At 42.7% G+C, this 22,367-nt stretch overlaps 1 pseudogene; it reads left to right on the top strand.

Moving 5' to 3' along the window:
* Positions 1-1,775: 1,775 nt before the first annotated feature.
* The window catches only part of LOC118992925 (U6 snRNA-associated Sm-like protein LSm1), an 88,167-nt pseudogene continuing 67,575 nt past the window's right edge, over positions 1,776-22,367 (top strand).

Below are 22,367 nucleotides of genomic sequence, written 5' to 3'. Positions count from 1 at the left end.
AAGAAGACTTGCTCTGACAGACGGGCCACTGTAGTACTTTGAGTCCTCTGACTCTGATCCAGAATCCAACAATTGCAGAAATTTCTTGGTAGTTTTTTCTTCTGGTAAATGACTGCAAATCCCCTTTAAAAAGGATGGAAGAAAAATTTACAGTGACTACTTGTCTTTTTACCAGAGAGTCCTTCCTCATGGGTGCCCTGATTAATTTATTCAAGGCACTTTGGTCTGTGCATCAAGACATGGCTAGAAAGTTCCTGGCTCTCCCTCATTATGACCCAAGTCGGGTCTTTTAACAAGCTTTGTAGTTATACAGGCCAAGTGTAACTTAAGCACCAAAGATTTCAGCACCAAAGATCTCTGTGGTTCAAAGCTTGCTAATACCACCCCACCCCACACCCAGCCCTGCAGCTGTCACAGCAGTGGGGCCTTCCTTGCTGTGAGTGGCAGGTGTTGCTATCTGGTTTCAGTTTCCTCGCAACCCTATCACACCTGCTGAAATTGGGAGCTCATTTCAGTCGCAGCAACTCTCCTCTTCACCTCTGGCCTGTAGAGAATGGGTATTATAGCTCTCTCTGAAGATGCTAGTGTTGTTCTTAGCAATCTTCGTGCATTGGCGTTTCAACTTCAGTTAAACAAACAAAAGCTTCCCCAGATAACATGGTAGCTCATTAGATGCAGAATCTTGGATCAGCTGACCTGCATGTATAAATTCAGTAAGGTCGAAAAGTACGTTTAGCACCCTTAGAATTTATTCCACATGTAATTCCTCCAGGTTACTGCTACTATAAATTTTTATATCTTACAGATCTTTGAGTCTTCTGCTTCCGGATGTGATGGTGTGATTAGCCCCTGAAGCATGTTGCAATATGACTCTCATGATGGGTCCATTATGGTAGACAGTTAATATCCTTGAAGGAACTGCTTCGGATCACGACTATGCGGTCTTCCAGTAAGGGAACACCAGCCTTGTTAGAGTGGCAGGGGTCTACTTCTGGCCTGGAGGGTTTGATGAGGTTGGGAGATTTAGGATATAACTCATTTGGATATTATCAAATGTCATCATTCAAATTTTCTGGATTCCACACATTAACAATCAATGCTCTAACTTTCACCTGAGAAACATAGCAAGGATACAAATTCAATTATATTTTGAGTCAGGAACCCCTGGAATCAAGTCTGCACTCAGTTTTAGGCAGTTTCCATATCTGCAACTTTATTATAAGTTTATTTCAACATACCAGATTCTATTGGTGCCTCAGCTAGATCCCCTCAATACTTGGCATTCTGGGCATGGCAGTCCAGTTTCCACAAGCCATCACCTAGGGTTCCATGCCTGAGGCCTCCTGGGGCTGATGCAGCCTTTTCTGCTTGTGAACAGAAGCTGAAAGTGCCAAGGATGGCATCCTTGCACAGCCACCTGGAAGCAGCCTGTGTCGTGTCTGCCGACAGCTTCCTCAAGCAAGGGAGAGATAACTGAGCCACATTCTAGACTGCCATCCAGAGTTCCCCCGGGAGACTGAACTCCAGTTGTACCTTCTATTGGCTACAGTCCCTTTTCTGACTCCCTTTCTTCTTCCTGTGTCTGGCATTTCCTCCCAAGTAAGCACAGACATTTGAATCTGCTTCTGTGGCAATCCAAATGAACACAGAAAGTAATAGAAACTACCTGTCTCAAATCACAGTGTTGAACCACTGAGTTATTTTTATTTTTAAAGCTCCTTAGCCCAACGAGAAGATAATCCATCCAAAATCTCACTTCACCCCTCACCACCACGATGGATCCTAACATCAGACCTGAATCTGACAAGACCTTATTTTTAGGAGGCTCATCATCCCAGGTGAGTGGTTGCTATAATCTAAATCTCATGACATGATGCCCAGGACACTAGGCTTCATCTTCTATGGCACCTCTGTGTTTTTAAGCACACCTGAGCCAGAGGGCTAACCTCGGTTTTTCATTCTCTTGAGAGTCCTGCCACCCCTTCTGTCACAATTACTCTATTTATCAGTGTTCTTTTTTATTTATTTTATTTTATTTTAATGTATTTTATTGATTACACTATTACAGTTGTCCCATTTCCCCCACTTTATTCCCCTCCACCCTGCGTACCCTCTTTCACCCACATTTCCCCCTTTAGTTCATGTCTGTGGGTCATACATATAAGTTCTTCAGCTTCCACATTTCCTATACTATTCTTAATCTCCCCCGTCTACCTTTTATCTACCACTTATGCTACTTTTTCTCTATACCTTTTCCTTCTCTCTCCCCACCCACTCCCCTGCTGATAACCCTCCACGTGATCTCCATATCTGTGGTTCTGTTCCTGTTCTAGTTGTTTGCTTTGTTTGTTTTTGTTTTTGTTTTAGGTTTGGTTGTTAATAACTGTGAGTTTGCTGTCCTTTCACTGTTCATATTTTTTATCCTCTTTTTCTTGGATAAGTCCCTTTAACATTTCATAGAATAAGGGCTTTGGTGACAATGAACTCCTTTAACTTGACCTTATCTGGTAAGCACTTTATCTGCCCTTCCATTCTAAATGATAGCTTTGCTGCATAGAGTCATCTTGGATGTAGGTCTTTGCCTTTCATGACTTGGAATACTTTTCTCCAGCCTTTTCTTGCCTGCAAGGTTTCTTTTAAGAAATCAGCTGACAGTCTGATGGGAACTCCTTTGTAGGTGACTGCCTCCTTATCTCTTGATGCTTCTAGGATTCTCTCCTTCATTTTAATCTTGGGCAATGTAATTATGATGTGCCTTGGTGTGTTCCTCCTTGGATCAAACTTCTTTGGGACTCTGAGCTTCCTGGATTTCCTGGAAGTCTATTTTCTTTGCCAGATTGGGGAAGTTCTCCTCCATTATTTGTTCAAATAAGTTTTCAATATGTTGGTCTTTCTCTTCTTTTGGTACACTTATGATTTGGATGTCCGAACATTTAAAGATGTCCTGGGGGTTCCTAAACCTCTCATAATTCTTTTGAGTTCTTTTCTTCATTCTGTTCTGGTTGAATGTTTCTTTCTTCCTTCAGGTCCGTACCATTGATTTAAGTCCTGGTTTCCTTCCTGTCACTGTTGGTTCCCTGTACATTTTCCTTTATTTCACTGAGCATAGCCTTAGTTTTTTCATCTAATTTGTGACCATATTCACCCAATGCTGTGAGCATCCTGATTACCAGTGTTTTGAACTGTGCATCTGATAGGTTGGCTATGTCTTCATTGCTTAGTTGTATTTTCTGTGAAGCTTTTAACTGTTCTTTCATTTCGCCCATTTTTTTTTGTCTTGGTGCACCAGTTATGTAGTAAGGGGTGGAGTCTTAGATGTTCACCACGGTGGGGCAATCCATGTGGCTATGTTGTGATGCTGTATGTGGCGGAGAGGTTTGAGAAGGAACAGTGTGGCTTGCTCTGCTCTCTGCCATTTTTTTAAAATATTTTATTTATTTATTTATCTTTAGAGGGGAAGGAGAGAGGGAGAGAAACATCAATGTATGGTTGCCTTTTGTGCATTCCCTGCAGGGAGTTGGCCTGCAGGGAACCTGCCTGCAACCCAGGCATTTGCCCTGACTGGGAATCGAACCGCGATCCTCTGGTTCGCAGGCCCACGCTCAATCCACTGAGCTACAGCAGCCAGGGCTCTCTGCCAGTTTTTGATCACTTTCCCCACGAAGAGCCACAATCAAATTGGGCTCTTCTGGAGCTGATTCCCAGGTGGGTGGGCTTGTGTACATTCTAGGACCTTATTGGTTTGTCCAATGAACTCTCCTGTGAGGCTGGGAGTTTCTCCTGCTACTGCCTCAATCCCCACAGGTGTTTTCAGTCAGAGGCTTTGACGGTTTATTTTCCCTGTACTGGAACTCTGGGTTGCGTGATCTGTCTTGCTCTCCAGTTGTTCCTTCAGGGTTATCTGCACACAAATGTGGGCCTTCCCAGTCCACAACCCACCGCCTTGCTAGGTCCACCAGCTGCCGCCTTACTGCAAGTCCTCCCCTCTTCGCTGCCTGTCTCTGCCCCTCCTACCTGTGAGGATGAATGTTTCTTCTTTAACTCCTTGGTTGTTGAACTTCTATACAGTTCAATTTTGTCAGTTCTGGTTGTTTTTTGTTTGTAAATTTGTTGTTGTCCTAGTTTTGGTTGTGTGAGGAGGCACAGAGTGTCTACCTGCACCTCCATCTTGGCTGGAAGTTCTATTTATCAGTGTTCTTAAGTGCAGACAGAGAATCTTCTGTATCTTGTTTCAGCACAAAGAAATCTGTAAACTACTCAAAGGCTCATTGGAGAGCCAAGAAAACTGTAAACTGAACTTCAGAGCTCTCAGGAACACACAGGTTGATTACAAAGCGAGCTGCTGCTTCTGTCACTGTCAAGAAGTTGCAGAGGACAGAACCTGCCTCTATCTCTGACAGGATCAGGAAACCAAGCTCTCAGGAAGATACCTTTAAAAAACCAAAATAAAAAACAAAAACAGGAAGTGACACCTTCAGTTGCAGGTTCTAGTCTCCCTCACTGCCATCGCCTGCCCTGAACTTCTTCCCACTTGGGTCATTCCTGCATCAAAGTCTCTTGCAGATATACCTGACTGGTACAGCCTAAAAGATAGTGGAAACTATATCTCCAAGGGCATTTCAAGATGCTGAATGCTAGAAGAGACTTGGAATGAGTTTTTACTAACCAATCTACAGTATCTGTCACACAGTTTATTGATGCAAAGTAAATGTTCAACAGAGAAAATAAATTATAAAGAGTTTAATTATTTGCTACTAGACAGTACTCTTTTTTTATTATATCATCAGAGTTATTCTTAAGACTCTACTCAGATTTCTACTGAACAGTCTGCCAGCTTCTCTTTTGAGCTCATCAAATAAATGTGATGTCCCCTGCTCCCTGAAAAAGGAAATACACTTGTCTTTTCAACAAATGGCGTTATGATAACTGGAGAGTCACATACAAAGGAATTAAGTTGCAACACTTCTTTACACCATGCAGAAAGATTAACTCCAAATAGGTATAGACCAAATATAGGAGCCAAGAGCTAAAATTAAAAAAAAAAAACCAACCCAAAATAACAGCAACAATAAAACTCCTAAAAGAAAACAGAAGAATTACAACCTTGGTTTAGGCAAAGCCTTCACTGATACAATACTAAAAGCACAAGCACAGAAAAAAGGAAGGAAGGCAGGAAGGGAGGGAGGGAGGAAGGAAGGAAGGGAGGACTGGAGAGGGACAGGGAAGGAGAGAAGAAAATGGAGTTCATTAAAGTTAAAAACCTTTGTGCTTCAAAGAACACCGTCAAGAAAATAAAAAGACAACCCAAAGAATGGGAGAAGGTATTCCAGCCTGGCTGTTGGACACTGCAGCAATCTGAGCAGCAGTAGGAAGAGTCTGTGTAAAGGGGATAGGGCAAAGGTGACGAGCCGACTGAATTTGGAGTTTGGCCTCAGCCCTGTCGTAGCACGCATTTTGACATAGAAATGGTCACATTTACAGCAAGGACAGTGAAAAAACAGAAGGATGACATTTCCCCGAAACATGTTCTTTCCAATTTTATCTATTTGACACGTAATGTGATATTGGAAAGTAAATAAGCTTTACAAGAACCATCAATTAAGAATAGTAAAATCAAGAAGCCATATCAGTTGTAGCTAATGAGAGCAATAATAACATTGCAACAAAAGCAACTCACCATTCTGAATGTTACTAACATTGGCAAATGTGGTGGGTAACATATCTGAGGGTTTTGGGTCTTTAATTTCAAATTCTATTCTCATTTCTTAACTCCTATGCAGGTGATTCGTTAATTTTTTTAATCACCACAACCAGCTGGGCTGCAGACAGTGCAGCCCAGGGTGCTTGACAACAAAGCATGAATTATAGAGAATGTCCTCAGTGCATTTGTTTCATATCCTCCCTGACATCAGTCATACGAGAGACTTTCCCACCACCCACCCCCAGGCTCAAAGATGCCTAGACTTGCATGTGGCAGATCCTCCCTGTCTGAGCCCCAGGAGCCCAGTGGAGAGGAGGGTATGTCCCCTAACCCTGCAGTCGCAGGTCCTACCAGTCTTCTGAGAAGAGCAGACAACATGGTTTCACTTTCTGAAGCACTTCCCCTCTACTTTCCCCCAATGGGGCAAATATTCTATTTGCCTTTTTTAAACAGGAGAAAATAAAAGTTTAATACCTGTGCATGGGGAAGTCAACTAGGCATAAATATTCTAAAGACAGTGAAGCAAAATTGGGTATATAGACATTTTTGGACAAAAGAGAAAAGGTTGGGGGATGAGGTATTGGATTGCAGAAGTAAGAATGGGCAATTTACAGGTGGTTGAGGAAGAACAGACCATGCACGGTAAGAAAGTTCTTGCTAGGCAACTCAGAAATAATAGGACCCAGAGGACATTTAAGTCAGAAATAATGGGACACGGGGCATGTTTAAGTCTTAGTAACATGCTTTTTACACATCAGTCTGTCATGTCCTTCCTTCTCTTTGCCTTGTGCTCATTCCTGCTCACCCTTCACATCCAGAGCTGTTCTCAACATCCCCATCCAAATATTTCATATGAGTTACCACTTGCAGTAATTATAGGTTTAGTGCTTTGTTTTATAAATGTATATTTCTCCCTCTGACTGAGGCAGGGGCAGTCAACAAACACACCCCTCTTATCTTTTTAACCAAACCCCTCAAATTTCCTGCTCTTTCCTAAGGGGATTGAAGATATTAATTCTTCCCTGACATCAGATATAGATATTAATTAGACAAGCTAACATTGAACCAAATACTCCATTTTGAAAAAAATCTATTTATGTAATTTAATTTATTTATTTGGGGGTTAGGTTTTATTTATATATTTATTTTAATATATTTTATTGATTATGCTATTACAATTGTCCCATTTCCCCCTTCACTCCCCTCCACCCGCACACCCCCTCCCATCCACATTCCACCCCTTTAGTTCATGTCCATGTGTCATAAGTTCTTTAGCTTCTACATTTTCCACACTAGTCTTGCCCTCCCCCTGTCTATTTTCTCCCCACCATCTATGCTACTTAAAAGAGAGCTTTTTATACACTCTCCTCCTCCCACTCCCCTGTTGCTAACTCTCCAGGTGATCTCCATTTCTGTGGTTCTGTTCCTGTTCTAATTGTTTGCTTAGTTTTGTTTTAGGTGTGGTTGTTAATAATTGTGAATTTGCTGTCATTTCACTGTACATGTTTTTTGTCTTCTTTTCTTAGATAAGTCCCTTTAACAACTCATATAGTAGGGGCTTGGTGATGACGAACTCCTTTAACTTGACCTTATCTGGGAAGCACTTTATCTGCCCTTCCATTCTAAATGAAAGCTTTGTTGAATAGAGCAATCTTGAATGTAGGTCCTTGCATTTCATGACTTGGAATACTTCTTTCCAGCCCCTTCTTGCCTGGAAGGTCTCTTCTGAGAAATCAGCTGACAGTCTGATGGGAACTCCTTTGGAGGTAACTGTCTTCTTATCTCTTGCTGCTTCTATGATCCCGTCCTTCATTTTAGTCTTGGCTAATGCAATTATGATGTGCCCCTGTGTGTTCCTCATTGGGTCCAACTTCTTTAGGACTCTCTGAGGTTCCTGGATTTCCTGGAAGTCTATTTCTTTTGCCAGACTGGGGAAGTTCTCCTTTATTATTTGTTCAAATAACTTTTCCACTTGTTGCTTTTCCTTTTCCCCTTTTGGCAGCCCTATAATTCAGATGTTGGAACATTTAAAGATGTCCTGGGAGTTCCTAAGAGTCTCCTCATTTTTTTGAATTCTTGATTCTTCATTCTTTTCTGATTAGACATTTCTTTCTTCCTTCTGGTCCACTTCATTGATTTGAGTTCCAGTTTCCTCTCCATTACTATTGGTTCTCTGTACATTTTCCTTTATTTCACTTAGCGTTGCCTTCATTTTTTCGTCTAATTTGTGACCAAATTCAACCAATGCTGTGAGCATCCTGATCACCAGTGCTTTGAATGTGCATCTGATAGGTTGGCTATCTCTTTGTTGCTGTTGTATTTTTTCTAGAGCTTTGATCCGTTCTTTTGTTTGGGCCTTTTTTTAAAAAATCTTGACATGCCTGTTACACACTGAGGGGTGGGGCCTTAGATGTTTGCCTGGGAGGGGCAACCCAGTTGCTGCATTGTGCTGCTGTAAGTGGGGCAGGGGTCTGAGAGGGAACAATGACACTTGCTCTGCTCTCTGCCAGACTTCAGTCACTTTTGCTGCTTCCCCCAAGCAAACTGGGCCCTTCTGGTGCTGATTCTCGTGTGGGTGGGTTTGTGTACATTCTAGGACCCTGTGGGTCTGCCCAATGAACTCTCCTGTGAGGCTGGGAGTTTCTCCCGGCACGTCAACCCCCACAGGTGTTTGCAATTGGTGTTTTGAGGCTTTATTTCCCTGCACTGGAGCCTTGGGTTGTTCTCTTTGTCTTGCTCCCCAGTTTCACCTGGTTTATCTGTGTGAAAATGTGGGACTGCCTGGTTCCACAAGCCACCTTCCATGCCGTGCCCCTCCATAATCTGCTGCTTTGCTGGGTCTGTCAGCTGCTGCTTTGTGCACCTGAGGTGTGCCAATGAATGCTTTGCCGTGACCCCTCTATACTCAGCCTCCTGACTCTGCCCTTCCTACCGGTCAGGATGAATGTGTCTAGTTTAAATCCTTGGTTGTCAGATTTCCATACAGTTCAGTTTTCTGTCAGTACTAGTTGTTATTTTGTTTCTAAATTTTTTGTTGTCTTTATTTTGGTTGTGGGAGGAGGCACAGTGTGTCTATCTACGCCTCCATCTTGGCTGGAAGGATTTATTTACTTTTAGAGAGGGGAAAGGGAGAGAGAAAGAGAAGGAGAGAAACATTGACAGGTTGACTCCCCGATGTGCCCTGACTGGGGGCCAAGCCAGCAACCCTGGCATGCCCTGACCAGGAATGACTGGTGACCTTTCCCTTTGTGGGAAGACTCCCAGTTGAGCCACACCAGTTAGGGCAAGAAAAGGATCATCTTTTTGCATTCAGGTCTTTTAGCATTAGGGAATCAGAAAATGTATTGCCTGCATCTTAATGTGTTTTTCAATAACATTTCTAGTCCAGACATTTAAGTTCTGTGTTAAGAAGCTTAGTTCTGTGTTTACTACAGACCACTGGAATAGGCTACGAGCTTGACATGGCAAGTGCTGGGTCAAGGGCAGCAGTGTGATGGGCTGCCCAGATTTCCTTCTTTTCTATGTGCTTTGAATTATATTCAGATCCAACCATTTGTGACCTCAGTTTTTATATTACAGAAGCTAAATTGCAGCTTCACCCATTGAAATGCTATAGATTCAATAGACAAATGGAAAGCAACAGAGCCTTCTATTATGGAGAGCACAAGACATCTTCTTGCATCCATGAAATTACCACAAACCCAAAGGCCAGGGGAGTGATTTGAAAAACCTGTGCTTGGGAGCCTCTGAATCTGGCCATTGAGTTTGCTCAGGAGCGGCTGAAACATGCTTGACTCTCAGCACCTAAAAGAGGAGTTAAAAGAACAAAGAAAAGCAGGCAGATTTGGGTGGAGGAAAAGAGATCTCCTTAAGAGGAAGTTTGAGATATTAAAGACAGAAACGGCTATGAAATGGGAAATAGCATCTTGACGGGATATTCTGACAGAAAGGGGGAAAAGGTGTTGTGTTGAGTCTGCTCTCAAATAAAGAAGAGAGCAGTTGGGAGGTAAGAAAAAGGGTTTGAAAAGCAAGGTGACCTTAGGAAAGGAGAGTCCTGAAAGTCTAATTCCCACTTAAGGGAAGGCAAGTCCAGAACCAACTGAGCAGAGTGTGAGTCCACAGTCAAAACAACGGGACCTACACCCTAAAGAGAGGGCAGTTCCTTTAGGTCAGGGGTGTCAAACTCATTTTCACTGGGGTCACATCAGCCTTGCCGTTGCCTTCAAAGGGTCAAATGTAATTTTAGGACTGTATAAATGTAATTACTCCCTAACCAGGGGCAAGGAGCTTGGTGCTGCTATCAAGTAGAAATAAGGTGCCAGGCCAGATAAAACAAGGTGGAGGGCCAGATTCAGCCTGCAGGCCTTGTGTTTGCTGCCTGTGGTTTAGGTGATGACAGGCAGCGCAGATGGACCCAGGGTTGGATACCAGTGAACAATATCCTGTGTGTAGTAAAAGGTAGAAATAGCCCATATGTCCACCAGCAGATGGTCAGATCAACCAACTGTGGTGCATCCATTCATGGAACAATATTCAGTCATTTTATAGAGGATTGAAGTACTGAAGTACTGATACAGCATGGATGGACCTTGAAGACACTGTTAAATGAAAGACACCAGACTCAGAAAGCCACATATTGTAGGGTTCCCTCTACATGAAATATCCAAACTAGGAAAATGTGTAGAGATCAAAAGTAGCCTGGTGGATGCCAGGGACTAGGGAATGGGGAGTAAAGTACTTGAAGGGCATGGGGTTTTCTTTGGGGGTGATGAAAATGTTCTGTAGCTGGATAGTTGTCATGTTGCCAAGCAACGTGGGTGTCCTCAATGCCACTGAACTTTAAAGTAGCTAAAAGGATGAGTTTTACGTTATACACATTTTACCACAATGAAGAAGACAAAGATTGAGTGCATGATGCATCAGAAACCCAGTTATGACAGAAGAGGCACAGGTATCACTAACACCCTGAAGAAATGTGCCCACAACCTGCATAAAGTTAAGACCCTGAGGGAGGCACAGAAAAGAGGAAGCTCATTGTAAGGAGTACTGCCTGAGTCAGGTGTCTGATTGGAGAGAAGGTCTCCAGGCAGCAGGAGAGTGTGGACAAGATGCATTGATTGGTGAATGCCTTGTCACACTCAGGGCTCATTGATTCCATGTGTCTCATACAGGAGACTCCCTAGAGCAAAATCCAAGAATTGTTTTGGGGAAGCAAAAGGAGCTGGGCCAGAAGAAAGAGAGCACAGAAAGAGGGCCTTGAGTTCCAGCAGATCACTGCTCCTAACCATTTAGGAGAAGGCAGGAGATGCGTTTAAAAAGCCATTTAACTGTTACAGGCAGCCCCAGTTGTTCTGAGGAGGGGAGGGGTAGAGAAAACACCAGAGCTGGTCTCTCAGTCCAGGCTGCAACTGGTCAGGGGGTGTGGACCCCCAACATTGACAAGATCTTTGGGTACTGATGCCCAAACTGCCTGGGGCTTCTCTGTGCAGTGCAGGTGAGGTCTGTGCAGTGGAAGTGCAGCTGCTACTGGCAAAAAGAAAAATATCAAGGCATAGCCGATGGAAATTCTACTCAGAACCTACTCAGGGATGGGGCCCAGATCTTAAAGAGCATATGAAAGAGGTGATGGGGAACACGATTCTGAAGCGGCAACAGCAAGGTTAGTTTGAGATGAGCAGTGTGAGTTTGGGTCCCACTATTCCACGTGTTGTCCATGGAACAGCAGCACCAGGATCACCAGGGAGCTGGTCTGAAATGCAGAGTCTCAGGCACACCCACCTCCTGAGACAAGCTTCCCAGGTGGTACACATTCACTTTAATGTTTGAGAGGCACTGCTGCATTCCACTGTGTGGAATTAGCTGGGGGTGAGTCCCTGACTGAATACAATCAAACGGAAGAGGAGCCCTGGGCTAGGCTGTGCAGGCCACCACCACACTCAGACAACAGTGTGAGAGCTCCATCAGTACATGAGGCACAGCCTCGATCCAGCCGTCGCACATTGGAAATGAGAGGCTGCATATACAAATGGGTAAGACCCAGACCATATATGCACAGAACTCTGACACCAGCCACAGTGACCTGTCTAGACCACCAACCCTTTGTCCACAATGAACAAACCAAGAGGCAGCATGTTACAAGTCAGACTGGTAGGAGGTTAAACTATCATCTCCAGTGACAGTTCAGGAAGCCCCACAATGACCCCTTTTTTTAACAATCTGTCCCAACCACCCAGAACTGGATCAATAACAGCTATACAACTTGCCTAACTTTTCTCCTGCTTCCAACTTAGGATGAGCCAGAGAAAGCCAAACACAAACCTAGTCTCGTAGGACACCCCAGGCTCCAGCTTCCCCAGGCCCACATCACCCAATCAGGGCACACCTGAGTCTTCTCTTTTAAAAGCTATAAATATTTCCCATTCTCTGCCAAAAACAAGTGGTGGTGGCTGACTCTGAATCAGCTCTGAATAAATAGACTGCTTTCTCATTTGGGTTGGTCTTTGCTTATTTTCACAGAAACTCAGGCCTCCAAGGGAGAATAGGAGAGTAAAAAGACTTATCTGAGGTAAGGAGACTTACCTCAGATCAAACCAGGTGACTGAGGCAAACCAGTTAACTTGACTGCAAACTTCTTAGCTTTGCAAGATGGACCAGTGTCTCAAATGTTACTGTTGTCTCAAAGAACATGATTTGTTCAACAAGAATTTTCTCTCAGATCAGGAGAGTAGAGCGTTATGATCATGGTCATTGTGGGAGATCTCTCCCAGTTGGGTCTGAGCTCACAGACGATGACAGGACAGACTACGTATTAACATGGTCTAGTCAAAACAAAATTCAGAACTTGTTTAAAAATCATCAAGATTTTAAAGAGAGTGACAGCAGAACTTTAAGCCAAGACGTGGGTCTCTAAATTCCTGTGTGCACCGCACAGTTGGCACGCCCTAGCCAGGGGTGTCCCAATTTTTGGTGTCTCTGCCACACTGGAAGAAGAAGAGTTATCTTGGGCCACATATTAAATACATTGTGACACAAAAGAATCTAATAATGTTTTAAGTAAATTGATGATTTTGTGTTGGGCCACATTCACAGCCATCCTGGGCTGTATGCAGCCTGTGGGCCATGGATTGGACACCCCTGTGGCCATGAGCTTCAAACACAAGTGCAGAGAACCTGGGATCCAGAAGGGCTGGGATCAAGATGCCTCTGCTGTGGTCTAGGCAAAGCTAAGGGCATGACGTTACCTGAATTACCTGCTTAGGGAATGTGCTATGGCCTGAATGCTTGTGTCCACCACTCCCAGCCCCCCAAATTCATATGTTGAAATCCTAACACCCAATGTAATGGTATAGGAGGTGTGCCCTTTGAGAGTGATTAGTTTATGAGGGTGGAGCCCTCATGAATGGGATTAATGATCTCATACAAGTGACCCCAGGTAGTTCCCTAGTTTTCCTTCTACCATGTGAGGATACAAGGGAAGACTGCAACCTGGAAGAGGACCCTCACCTGACCATGCTGATGCCTGATGTTGGACTTTCAGCATCCAGAGCCATGAGAGATAGGTTTCGGTTGTTCAAAAGCCATCCAATGTGTGGTATTTATCATAGCAGCCTAAATGGACTGAGATAAGATGGAAGTTAGCTCCTTTTCTATAGATGTTGAGCGAGGCCAGCGCTGCATTTTGTGAGTCCCTGTGGCTTCTAGATCTTTTCAAAAGCAAGGACACCTGAGCCTTGGGGTTGAACTAATTCAGGCCAAAGGCCCCAAGGCAGTCATGAGAAGCAGTCCTGGCAGCAGGTGCTAAAAGAACCCTGGACCTGACTTAGCCAGCATCACAGACCCCTTGGCTAAGATAAACCAAATAAAAAATTAAGAATGATGCATTTTCACTTTGATGCCTTAGGACTTAAGTCCTAAGTGATGTGACACTTAGGACTTACAGAAAAAAACGATTTGAGTTTGAACTTTGTAACTTGAATCTGCAAAGTGATTTCATTCATTCTCTCTGGGAATTTGTTGACTAATGTTTAAATTATAAATTTTCTGTTTTTGGAATGCCCATCTCTGCCCCTCCTACTGGTCTGGATGAATGCTTCTTCTTTAACTCCTTGATTGTCAGACTTCTCTACAGTTTGATTTTCTGTCAGTTATGGTTGTTTTTTGTTCTTAAATTTGTTGTTGTCCTTCTTTTGGTTGGGTGAGGAAGCATAGTGTATCCATCTACGCCTCCATCTTGGCTGGAAGTTGAAGATTCTCTCTTTGTCTTTAACCTTTGATATTTTAATTATGATGTGTCTTGGTATGGGCCTCTTTGGTTTCATCTTGTTAGGGACTCTCTGTGCTTCCTGGACTTGTATGTCTATTTCCTTCACCAAGTTAGGAAAGGTTACTTTCACTATTTTTCCAAATAGGTTTCCAATTTTTTACTCTCTCTCTTCTTCTGGCACCCCCATGATGCAAATATTGGTATGCTTGAAGTTGTCCTACAGACTCCTTGCATTTCCTCATCTTTTGATTCTTATTTCTCCATGTTGTTCTGATTGATTGTTTTTCTCCTTATATTCCAGCAATTTCTCCAAATTGCTGCTTTGATTCTGGCTTTATCCAATCTACTGTTGACTCCCTGTAAATTATTTTTTCTTCATTTCTGTTAGTGTATTTTTCATTCCTAACTGGTTCTTTTTATGGTTCATGTCCTTTTTTATGCTCTGAAGTTCTTTCTGAGTTGATTTGCTCTTCCCCTAAATTCATTGAACATCCTTATAACCACTGTTTTGAACTCTGCCTCTAGTAGCTTGCTTATCTCCATTTTGTTTAATTCTTTTTCTGGAGTTTTGTTCTGTTCTTTCATATGGGCCATGTTTCCTTTTTTCCTCATTTTGGCAGCCTCCCTGGGTTTGTTTCTATGTATTAGGTAGAGCTGCTATGTCTTCCAAGCTTGGTAGAGTGGCCTAATGTAGCAGGTGTCCTGTAGGGTTCAGTGTCACAGCCTCACCCTATTTGGGTACTAGAAGTGAGCCTACTGTGTGAGTTGTGTACACCCTCCTGTTATAGTTGAGCCTTGATTGATGTTGGCATGTCCAGGGTCAGCCACTGCCTGTGTCCTATCTGGGGTCACACAGCATAAGCCACAAAGCTATCTGCAGATGATGCTACTTGTGCTGGGCTTGGAGATGCCCAGGCAAGGTCAAGCTGTGAACCTAGCCCACTGCTGCTAGTACTAGGCCTGGGGCAACTTAGAAAGAGGTATGGGGCTTGCTGAAGCCAGATTCTTCTTGTTTGAGAGAACTTAGGAAAATCTGAAACATGGGCCAAGATACACTATTTGCATTGAAAAGCCACGATAAACAGCTTAAATAGTACAAAAACTTGGGTTGGGCAGGGCCTCAGGGAATCACCAAAATAGGGCAAACAGTCAGGTTAGTGAAGCCTCAGGCATGGTGCCTGCCTGGTGGCTCTGTAGGTCTGTGGTGGGGTGGTTCAGAAGAGGAACCACCCCACTGTCTCTGCCAGCACTTCTGTGTGGGAGAAAGCTGTCCTCCAGCTCTCACCCTGATGTCAGGCAATCCAGTTCCTCCCTGTATGTCTCTGGTGCCTTTCAATCTGCTGCTCTGGCCCTGGAGCTCAGAGGGAGTAGGTTTGGGTAAGTAGGAACATAGGCCCTTTATAAGGAACTTCCACAGGTTCTAGAAGTTCCTGTCTTCCACAGACTCAATCTCCACTGTTTTTTATAGCCAGAATTTATGGCAACTTCCTTCTTGATGCTGGAACCCTGGGAGCTATTATGAGGCCGAACCCCTTTGCTTCTTAGATATCCCTCCTGATTTTTATCCACCACGCAAGGGTATGGGGCCAGCTTATTCCACTTCTCTACCCCTCCTACAGTCTCAGTGTAGTCTGTTTTTTAATTCCATATTTGTAGGACTTCCATTCAGCCTTAATTTCTGGTGGTTCTGAATGATGGTTGTTCTCTAGTTTAGTTGTAATTTTGATGTGGTTGTGCCAGGAGGGGAGGCATGTTTACCTATACCACCATCTTGACTGGATGTCCTGGAGTTGGTCTATAATGTCCTAATGTGATTTAACTCTTGCTGGAGCCACAGGATAAAATCATATCCCAGTGGGTGGGAGTGGCATTTTCCTGATGAAAGTGAAGTGAGTAGTACTACAGACAAGCATCCTAATAAGACAACTGTGAATCAGAAAAATAATGCTATAACAATATGGTTTAGACTAAGGCAGGAGAAGTGGTGGATGGAGGGTTGAGGGGATGTAGGGAAGGAGGAATGGTGCTACAGAGTGAATATTTGTGTTCCCCTCAAATTCACATGTTGAAATACATCCCCCAAGGTGATGGTATTTGGAGGTGGGCCTTGGGAGGTGTTCAGGTCATGAAACTAGAGCGAATGGGATTAGTGCTTTTATCAACCCCAGAGAGCTCCCTCCTCCCTTCTATCATGTGAACACATAGGGAAAAGACAGCTGTCTATGAACGTGGAAGGGGGCCCTCAACTGACCATGCTGGCACCTGATCTTGTACTTTCAGCCTCTATCTGGAACTGTGATAAATAAATCTCTGTTGTTTATGAGCCACTTGATCTATAGTATTCATTATAGGAGCCCAAACGGACAAAGATGGATAGATAAATGGAGGGATGAATGAAAAAAAGAGTTAATAATTTTATCTTCTGAATTTTTCTAAAAATAATGTTGGTTTTGATATTATCACTTATACTTCTTGGTATTTTTCTATAGGATCCACGCATTGGTTAACATGCTGTGACTACTCAAATGTGTGAGTGGATTAACAGAAGTCTTTCTCCTGCTCAGAACCTATTACTCCTCTTTTTTCCCCCTTTTTATTAAACTTATTGAGGTGACACTGGTTTACAGAATTATACAGATTTTGGGTGCACAATTCCACAACACACCATCTATATACTATATTGTGTGTTCACCATCCCAAGTCAAGTCTACATCTGTCACCACTTATCCCCCCACACCCTCACCTCTCCCTGGCAGTTGCCACTCTGTTGTCCATATCCATGAGTTTTTTCTCTTTGCTCAGTTCTTTCCTCCCCATTCAGCTCACCAACCCCTCCTGACAACTGTCAACCTGTTCTATAGCAATGAGACTGACTCTGTTTTGCTTGTTAGTTCATTTTGTTCATTAGATTCCACATATGAATGAAATCATATGTTACTTATATTTGACTAGCTTATTTTACTTAGTATAATGTTCTCTAGGTCCATCTGTACTGTTACAATGGGTAAGATTTCCTTCTTTTCTGTGGCCAAGTAGTATTCCATTGTGTAACTATACCACAGATTTTTTATCCACTCACCTACTGATGGGCACTTGGGCTGCTTCCAAATCTTGGCTGTTGTAAACAATGCTGCAATGAACATAGGGGTGCATATATTCTTTTGAACTATTGTTTTGGGTTTCTTTAGATATATCCCTAGAAGTGGAGTTTCTGGGTCATAAAGAAGTTCCATTTTTAATTTTTTTGAGGTAACTCCATACTACTTTCCATAGTGGCTACACCAATCTGCATTCCCACCAATAGTCCATGAAAGTTCTTTATTCTCTACAGCCTTGCCAGCACTTATTGTTTGTAGGTTTACTGATGATAACCATTCTGACAAGTTTGAAGTGATATCTCATTGTGGTTTTAATTTGCATCTCTCTGATGATTATTGACATTGACCATCTTATCATATGTCTACTGGCCTTTTCTTTGGACAAGGGTCTATTCAGATTCTTTGGCAATTTTCTAATTGTATTGTTTGTTTCTTTTGGTGTTGAGTTTTATAAGTTCTTTATAAATTTTGGATCAGATGTATCAGCAAATATGTTCTCCTATGCAGTCTGTAGTACAGAGGGACAAGCTCTAGGAATGATTTTACTCATTTATCCCTGTATAGCATTTATCCCTGTATAACTGCCATCATCTTGACAGTTATAAACTCAGCCTATGTAAGGACAACTTCCATCTCTGAGAAGTCACATTTCACCTGCATCATATTGGATTGTTGTGGGGAGAGAGGAGAGGGGCACAGAATGGAGGGTGACATTGGGGATCACTCACACAATCATAGCAGGAAGGCATAACACTTTTGCATTTTCCCCAAATTAAGATTTCAACCAAGAAATATCTTTTTTTCTTAAGATTTTATTTATTTATATTTAGAGGGGAGGGGAAGGAGAGAGGGAGTGAAATATCAATGTATGGTTGCCTCTCATGTATCCCCTGCTGGGAACTGGCCAGCAACCCAGGCATGTGCCCTGACTGGGAATCGAACCACGATCGTCTGGTTTGTAGGCCCACACTCAATCCACTGAGCTACACCAGCTAGGGCAAGAAACATCTTTTTAAATCCACAAACATGAAACTGGAAATTACCAGAGTGGTAGTTAATGAGTACTGGCATCTTAAATAATTTATCAAATTAATAATGCTATTTCTCAGACTGATGTTTGCCAGAGGTAAGGGGAGTGGGGGACTAGGTGAAAAAGGGGAGGGGATTGAGAAGTACAAATGGGTAGGTACAAAGCAGTCATGGAGATGTAATGTACAGCATAGGGAATGTGGTCAATAATATTATAATAACAATGTATGGTGCCAGGTGGGTGTTGGATATACCAAGGGTAGGGGGGACACTTTGAAAAGTATATGATTGTCAGGACCTGGCAGGGTAGCTCAGTTGGTTAGAGTGTGTTCCTGATATGCAAAGCTGCAGGCTCAACCTGTGGTCAGGGCACATACAAGAAGCAACCAATAAATGCATAAATAAGTGGAACAACAAATCAATGTTTCTCTTTCTCTAGCTCTCTCTTTCCCCTCTTCTCTCTAAAGGTAATTAAAAAAAGAAAGTATACAATTGTTAACCACTATGCTATACACCTAAAATGGAGACAAACTAATAACAAATTAAACTGTAATTGAATAATAAAATTAAGAAAAATAATAATGATGTTCCCCTAATCTTTGCAGGGTGTTTAGTACATTTCAAATTAATTGAAGCTTTCCATGGGCATTCAGACTCACAGTAAATTGTCACTTGTATTTTGATGTTATTGTTTCCATTGAGGAAAACTCTGTTTTATATTTAAGATAAATAATGGGAATGGGAGAGTACTGGCCAAGACGGAGGTATAGACAGAAACACTTTGCCTCCTCATACAACCAAGAGAAGGATAGCAACCAATTAAAAAACAAAGAACAACCAGAACTGCCAGAAAATCATTTGTGTGAAAGTTGAACACCCAAGGAGTTAAGGAAACATTCATCCAGGCTGACAGCTCCAAAGGCAGCAAAGAGGGTTGCCCCGCCCTGGTGAACACCTAAGGCACCCCCCCCCCATCCCTTACCATGTAACAGGTGCACTGAGACAAAAAAAATATGGTCCAAACAAAAGAACAGATCAAAACTCCAGGAAAAGAACTTAGTGACAAGGAGATACACAACCTATCTGATGCAGAGTTCAAAACACTGGTAATCAGGATGCTCACAGAATTTATTGAGCTCAGTCACAAAATGAAAGAAGAAATGAAGGCTATACAAAGTGAAATAAAGCAAAATATACAGGTAATCAACAGTGAAGGGAAGGAAACCAGGGCTCAAATAAATGATTTGGTACAAAAGGAAAAAAGAAACACCCAGCTGGAACTGAATGAAGAAACAAGAATGGGAAAAAAAACTACGGGACAACTTTAAATGTTCCAATATCCACATGATGAGGGTGCTGGAAGAAGAAGAGAAAGAGCAAGATATTGAAAATTTATTTGAAAAAATATTGAAGGAGAACTTCCCTAATCTGGCAAAGAAAATAGGCATGCCAGTCCAGGAAGCTCAGAGAGTACAAAAGAAGTTGGACCCAAGAAGGAACGCACTAAGACACATCACAATTAAGTTACCCAAGATTAAAGACAAGGAGGGAATCTTAAAAGCAGCAAGAGAAAAGGATACAGTTACCTACAAAGGAATGCCCATAAGACAGTCAGCTGATTTCTCAAAAGAGACCTTACAGGCAAGAAGGGGCTGGAAAGAAGTATTACAAGTCATGAAAGGCAAGGGCCTACATCCAAGATGACTCTATCCAGCAAAGCTTTCATTTGGAATGGAAGGGCAGATAAAGGTCATGATATCTGCTTTCCAGATAAGGAAAGGTAAAGATATATGCTTTCCAGATAAAGTCAAGTTAAATGAGTTCATCATCACCCAGCCCTTATTATATGAAATGTTAAAGGGACTCATCTAAGAAAAAGATAAAAAATAGGAACACTGAAATGACAACAAACTCACAACTATCAACAACTGAACGTAAGAAAACAAAAACTAAGCAAATGACTAGAACAGGAACAGAATCACAAAAATTGAGATCACATGGACGGTTATCTGTGGGGAAGGGGAAAGAGATAATGGGGGGAAAGGTACAGGGTATTAGAAGCATAAATGATAGGTACAAAATAGACAGGGGGAGGTTAAGAATAGTGTGGGAAATGGAGAAGCCAAAGAACTTATATGTATGACCAATGGGTATGAAGTAAGGAGCGGGGGGAAATGCTGGAGGATGGGGGGCAATGCAGTGAGAAGGAAGATAAAAGGGATAAAATAATTAGGACAACTGTAATAGCATAATCAATAAAATATACTTAAAAAACATAAGTAATAGGTCAAATTCATTTAACACATACATGGCATTGTACTATAATCTGGACTCTTCAGAAAGACCTCAGACACTTGTTTGGGAGTTCTCTACAAGCGGTAGCTAGTGGGTTGACTGGGAATGTCTGGAAAAGACACAGACAATGCTGTCACTTGCCTGTGGTACAACAGAGAGAGAGCCCTCCCCCCCATCCCAGTGCTCTATCACTGGCCCAGGATTTACCTTTTGTTTATAACATCAGCTTGCCCTAGCTTCTGTCTTAGTGGAACTTATGGAACCCTGCTTGGAGCATAGCAATTTGGGTTTCTCATGGTGTCACCTACCTGTTTAGATTGTGTTACCACCAACAGTCTTTGCCTCATAGTGTTGCCTAACCAGGGACACTGTCAGGCTCCACTCTCAGCTGCTCCCCACACAGTGTTCCCGCTGCCCCACCTCCCTCTGCAGCAAGTGCTGTTCTCTTCTGCTGGCTGATGAAGCCTGCTCTTCTCTTCCGTCAAGTGGCAGCAAATGGTTCCTGGCCACTCCTTCACCCCTCATGACACTTTCTCTCAGTCCTGACACTAGAAGACCAAGTCTGGGGCACTGGATAGTGGTGGTCCTGAGTGAGGGAGAGAACACCCCTTCCCCAAAGCTGGACACTCCCACTGAAACAACAGTTTCTGCACACTCTACGGAAAACAGTATGGGGGTTCCTCAAAAAGTTAGAAGTGGAATTGCCTTATGACCCAGCAATTCTGCTTCTAAGAATATATTGAAAGGAACCCCAAAACTAATTTGAAAAAACATATGCACTGTTATGTTCATTGCAGTGTTACTTAACAACAGCAAGATGTGGAAGCAACCTAAGTGCCAATCAACAGACAAGTGGCTAAAAAAGCTGTGGTGCATTTACACAATGGAGTACTACTTGGCTGTAAAAAAAGAATGAAATCTTACCTTTTGCAACAGCATGAATGGACGTAGAGGATATTATGCTAAGTGAAATAAGCTAGACAGAGAATGAGAAATACTATATAATATCACTTATATGTAGAATCTAAAGAACAAAATAAACAAGCAAAATTGAAAAAAAAGTCTCTAGCCTTAAGTGCTCTTCTCCCTAACATTCTTTCTCAGACCCCATCATGTACTTCCTTTCCTTCTGAACGGGACTCAGGAGACCTGAAGTTCTGACTTGAGAAACAAGAGCCGTGACTAAGGTCACTGAAGAAGGTTCCTCCTTTTTCATCCCCAGTTCCTCAGTCAGCATTCCTAGACCTTATAGGTCTTCCCTGTCCCTATCTCATCTTTTCCCTTTGCTGACCTGCCCAGGTTTACTGGTAGCCACAATGGGTAATAATAATAATAATAATAATGGCTTGCTTTTATGTATAGGTGTATATGCATATGTATATGTCTAAATATTTTATGTCTATTCACTTCTTTAATCCTTATCACAACTTTCATAAATCTCCATTTTACAGAACTTGAGAAAACTGAAGCACAGAGAGATTAAGTAATTTGTCCAAGGTACACAACTGATAGGGCCAAACAGGAATTTGAATATAGGGAGCCTGCCTGGTGAGCTTAACCATCACACATGGCCCCCTAATCACAGTCCTGTCGGCCGGGGGGACCAACCCATCATGTGCCCAGAGGCTCACGGCTCATGCAGATAAATCCCTGACGGGGCTCTAACCCTATGGTATATGTTGGTAGTTAGGTCTCTCTGTGTTGTTGTCCAAAGGAGATGTCCAGAAGAATCCTGCAGCCTGCAATGTATGCCCAGGAGTTTCCATAGCCTGTGGCAGAGCTGCCTTGCTCTAAATGCCACAGTTTCCTCTTCCTCCACCAAAGGCACAGTCCTCAAGGGAAAAAAAAAAATGCTCACTTGTCACTTGGCATCTGAAACTTTGCTAAGTCATTCATGCCTTTAAACATTTGTTCCTCTACCATCTGTTGGTCCCTTCCCTGGGCCACTGTAGTCACTAAGAACAATAGCAACAAAACCCAG

Source organism: Sturnira hondurensis, unplaced genomic scaffold (assembly GCF_014824575.4).
Source record: "Sturnira hondurensis isolate 20B ecotype Veracruz unplaced genomic scaffold, ASM1482457v3 Scaffold0008480, whole genome shotgun sequence".
NCBI lineage: Eukaryota > Metazoa > Chordata > Mammalia > Chiroptera > Phyllostomidae > Sturnira > Sturnira hondurensis.
This window is presented reverse-complemented; position numbering and strand designations above follow the sequence as displayed.